The 5,414-nt window shown below is 39.1% G+C and overlaps 1 long non-coding RNA gene across 1 annotated transcript; it reads left to right on the top strand.

Moving 5' to 3' along the window:
* The first annotated feature begins 368 nt into the window (after positions 1-368).
* Positions 369-1,446, top strand: LOC133018625 (uncharacterized). Its single transcript, XR_009682818.1, has 3 exons — positions 369-551; positions 777-1,095; positions 1,187-1,446. It is a non-coding gene; the product is annotated as an uncharacterized LOC133018625 (long non-coding RNA).
* The last annotated feature ends 3,968 nt before the right edge of the window (positions 1,447-5,414 follow it).

Raw genomic sequence — 5,414 nt, 5'->3', positions numbered from 1 at the left:
CCACTCAGTTTGATTATTATTTTAAATATAAAGAAGACATAATATAGAGCTTAAATTCCTTCATAATTTGAACTTCAATTGTCTAATTGTTGTTATTAAACTTTCTCAGTATTCCATTAAAACAGTCAACACTTTTATCCAAAGCGACTTACAATAAGTGCATTCAACTATAAGGTTACGAACACAGAACACCAAGAATCATGTGTGTAAATGTACTAAACACCACAAAAAATAAACCTGGCCTCAGTCAAATACTCATCCCATATGAAGTAACCGCTGCTCACGTCACCCGCTCGCGTCATCAGCTGATGGACTCGTCCAATCAGAGCCTCGTAAACGCCGTGCAGCAGCGTCGACTGTCCCGCAGACAGGAAGCGGGTCGTGTTTAGCTTGTCCCGTACGAGTGACTCTGTTTTCGGGGTAAATAACTTGCTGAAGTCGACACGACGCTGTTCCCTGGAGGAGAAGATGAGTGCGTGTGGAGGCAGAGCCGCGGGCCCGGTGTGGACGAGTCGAGCCGGAGAAGACAGGCGCACAGTCCCTGAGTTACGGTGAGAGCTAAGCTAGAGACGCCATGCTAACCACTAAGCTAACTGGTACATCTGAAAAGCATGTCCGCCACTTTGGGATAGCGAGAAAGTTGCTAAAATACGAATACAGCATCGAGTGTTGGAGCAGATCTAGTGCATGTGTAAATATTTATGAATTACTTAGATGTAACAGTTTGTTCTCGTTAAGTTTTTTCATCAACGTGACTTTTCTGTATGTTTTCACAGCCTCAGCCCCCCCCCCCACACACACACACACACACACAAACAAAGAGGCGTTAGGCTGAGACGCTGAAAGTCCGGATTTAAAGTGCAGAAAATTAAGCCATTGTATGTAAGTAACTGTTTATGAATTGTTTTGGTGTTTTTTTGCTGTGGATCTTCCAACGGTGATGCAGCGCGGCTATTTCCGTTTATTAATAATAAAGTCATGTTACATGTGGTGTTTTCCAGCTGCCTGTCCATGACGTACAAAGACACACTATGAGCCAGTATGATCCGACCAGACCTCACATCAGCATTGAGGAGTTGTCGGAGAAGAAAGAGGGTAAGGTTATATTCATTAAATAATTTTCCAGTTACATGTAAAGGTGTATGTTGTCATTGAACTGTGCTAATTTTACTGAATGTGTTTACAGCTGATTGAAGCGGGACAGTAGACATGGATCCATCCTTCCACAGCCAGGAGCGCACCGACCTGTGTGCCACACTTCATATAAGACTGGAAGCTACACTGATCTCACAGCTACACACCACAGACGTCTACACACTGGAGAAGATTCAGACAGAGTCCCACAAAGAAGTCATGACCCAGAGGCTGCAGAGAAACATTTCAAGCCTCATCTGAGTTTTTGTACAATATTTTTGCTGTATGTAAATAAAGCTTTCACTCCACATATACCTTGTTCACATTTGTTCCCTGTACAATTTGTTCACCTATAACATCAAGCATCACATGAATGTTTAGTTTTAATTAACTGCAGTGCTTTTGGTAAAGGCTTACTTATAAATAATAATAAATATTAATATATACATTTTTATTATTAATATTGTGTGGGAGGGGCTTACCCCACGTGCGGAATGCTGTGACCCCACGTGTGCACTGCAATGACCAATAAGGTGACCAATAGCAACACTTCTACCAGCCAATCACGAGTGACATTAGTTTCAAGGGTCTGTGGTTTCCTCCAATGGTGAATAGAGAGAGGTTCTAGCCAGCGGCTGGACTCCGATTCATATGCTAATTAGATCACACGTCGCGATCGGTCCGCGAGGCTCAGGAGCCCCCCCGCGGCTCTCTCCTTTGTTCTCCATATCCCCCTTAAGGTCCGCAAACGCCGATAGACCCACCTTGTCTTCACTGGCGAACGCCGAGGTAACATCATGGAAACAGTTGGTTACAGCAAGGGATTAGGCCTGTCCGAAGAGGTTCACTGTGACAATAATACTGCTTTTCGTCTAGTGAGGCAACGTGTGGTCTAATAGAGGAGCTACAGAAGCCCAAGTTAAAGACGAAATTGTAATTTCCAGATATGGAGCAATGCCTTGAAAACTGAACGTATCTGAGAATGTATGACTTTATTAGAAGTGGCCTTGAAACAAGCTGTTTGGAAATATGGAGATGCTTCACTGAAGAAAATTACCTTCCTGGGAAATGCAGGTGCTTCAATTCTTTGAAAAGCAAAATGTAAATATACAAACTAATTTGATTTCAGCTTGTCATACACGTCCTATTTGAGACGATAAAACAAAGTTATATACTATAACGTGCTTTGTGAACAAAGAAGCAAAAACTAAAATTCTGATACATATCACATAGCTACAGAGTACTTAGATGTACGTGCGTGACTCATAACTCAAAAGATAACAGATGCATCAAGACAGATACACTTCTAAAACTGCATGAGAAAATATAATCAATGTTGCCAATGAGTGAATTAAGATGAAAGGATAACCAGAGGAAGCAAAAAGAATAATGGTAAGAGAACTCACTGATTTCGATTATGGTTACCCCTGACTAAATGAAAGCAGCCTAATGACATGAAAACATTTTTAATACACTCTTAAAAAAATACATACATACAGACATACAGAAGTAATCAGTAACCTTTCATAACAAAATTTTTGCAAATCTAAAATTGTATTTTTACAAAACTAAAACTCATTATTTTGAAATCTACGTTCTTAAAACAAATTCTTGATCCTCAGGAAAAACCTTGTGTGTTCCCCTCAGAAATACAACAGCACTTAGTGATGAAATTAAAATTATTTGAAGAACTTAAATTGAAAAAGCAATTTAGTCTAGTGTTGTATTTTTAAGAGGAACATATGAATAAGCCCAGAAGGCTTGTCTTTCTCAGGTATTTGGGATCCTCAACATGGAAGATATAATAAAAAGGTAGCAGCCTAGGCAAGGGGGATGTCCACGCTGCCATCATCAAGAAGCATCTAAACACCATCTATCTTCACATGGCCTGGCCTGCATGATGGCCTGCTCTGTAGGACACGCTGCATTGTCTGAAAATTCGACAGGTTGTTAAAAACTATGTTTAAGCTAGTTGACCTGCCCCCACTGCTAAATAGATCCAAGAGGAAACAAGTTGACTCTATCTAAATGAATGTGTTAAGTTTTTTAAGCATCTTAAGGCCCTCAAAAATGCTTTTTCACAGCAAAGTAATCTCCACAAATACAATATGTCTCCTGCACCTTCATTGCTAAGGACCATTGCAGCCCCAGCACCATCGGTGCTCAGGCCCTAATGACTCTATATGATATGTAGTATAAAATAGTATTAACTTTAAGGGTCCCAGTCAATTTTTTGCAATTTTCACCTGTCTTATATGTTTGGCAATAAGTAAGATGTTTTTTAAGGAAGCAAAATAAACCTTTCCCAACAGTTAAGGCAAGGAGGCTGGTGGAAAATGCATAAACATAGAAAAAACAGACCAAAAGATCTAAGGGCAATTCTCAGAGGATTGATCGGACTTTGACGGATTAGAAAACATAACTATTGTTAAGCACATCATCTATCACTTTTAAAACATGAATTTGAAGCCTTACATTAGAATAAATGTTATGTTTGAATAATTTGAACAAAAAACACAAAACTCAAAATAATTACAGACTTGGGACAAAATACTTCACCTTATCTTATCTTACCTTATCCACCTTGACATTGTGAAGACAAAGATGATATTCTCAAAACTAAGGTAAACAAATTTCCAATTTTTCTTGTTGTCATCATTGGTGTGGATAAGGAAATATGAATATGATTTTGTTTGTCAATTGATTACTTACATGCTAACTGATGAACTAGACTGCAGGTCAGACAGCAGCGCAGCGCTTCATGCTCCTCCGGGTTCTGCAGTGGTAGTTTCAACTTCCGGACTAGTTCATTGAACACTTGAAATCACACTGATAATTATTATAAATAATATAATTGTAAAATATAACATAGAAATAGTCTAATTATTATATAATATGCATTTGCTGATCTCCCAACATATGCCTTACTTTTAACATCTGCCCAAAAACTAAATAAATAGTAAAGTGTATCAGTGATATCAGTAATTGTGTTTAATTAATTGTATACTTATCACACTTAAGCTGTTTGCAAATTAATTAATCTGTTAAATTGTGTGTTGGCCATGACCTTCAAACGTGGCTAATGCTAAAGCGATTAATGATCACTAATTTATTCTAGGCTGAATAAATTATAATGAATTCAGTAGTCCAAAGGACTGTCACCATAAGTAGATGATTTAACATGAAAATGTTATTTAAAGCACCAAAAATGCTGTAAGGTGTGTATTGAAGAACTCTTCCTTTGAATTCAGTTCCCCACAGAACCATAAACAGCACAAGAAAGGCGATCCCCAGAGCACTCAAACTGCTCCAGAGAACCAGTGAAGGCCCAGTTTTTCTCAGAGTGTATGATGTTATAAAACAAATTCAATCCAATTCATGGCAAACTTAGAAGGATTTCAAGGTGGAAACATGACTACCATCACCATGTTGATCTACTCCAGTCCACCTCCCTATCCTGTGTTAAATGATCTTACTGTGTAAATCTGATGATTGGGCTGCGGGCAGAGCATTTGATGTCTTTGGTAAAGAAAGAGGAAATATGTGAATTTAAACGGCAACATAAAGTCTGACCAAAAACCTTTGTGCTCATATCTGATATGTCCAATGTCTCTATAGGAAGACAATCAGTCCAATGTGCATGTGGTTTGCATTGCCACAGTCTAGGTGCTATCTTCCTAGATCTGACCCACAAATACATCCTTACTGAAGGTTTTTGTACAATGAAGCAGTCTTTTGAACTGGTGTAACTGAAACTCTGCTCGCTGAACCATGGCAGTCAGCTTAAGATCATAATCGTTGGAATACAGAATAACATGTCAATGAAACACTGAGCAATTATGACAACTTAAGAGCCAACAGATGCCATATTCTGACATCTTACTGTACATGTGGGGTACCCCCGGAATCTGATAACATGTTACCTATCAGATCATAGCTCTTCAGCCCCATCTGGGCCACATCAGTAGAGTTGGCCCACTTATGTCTGTGAATGAGGTGAAAATTGAAACCTGGATAGCTATATACCGGAAGGCTGAAGTCATAGTTGCTGCGTCCCAGACGTCTTTCACCAGGTGACAAGTTGATAGTTTGGGTTTTAATCAAAAAAGCTTTTAAATGATTTTTGCTTTAGCGGCTGAGATTTCACATAACCACTCACAACCTCACCCCGTTATTTATACAGCTGGCCTGACTTACAGGACACACATTTGCTCTTGGTAAGTGTCTGTGAGAGAGACAGTCACACAACTTGGGATAATGAAAGACACATGGCAACAGAA

Source organism: Limanda limanda, chromosome 13 (assembly GCF_963576545.1).
Source record: "Limanda limanda chromosome 13, fLimLim1.1, whole genome shotgun sequence".
NCBI lineage: Eukaryota > Metazoa > Chordata > Actinopteri > Pleuronectiformes > Pleuronectidae > Limanda > Limanda limanda.
This window is presented reverse-complemented; position numbering and strand designations above follow the sequence as displayed.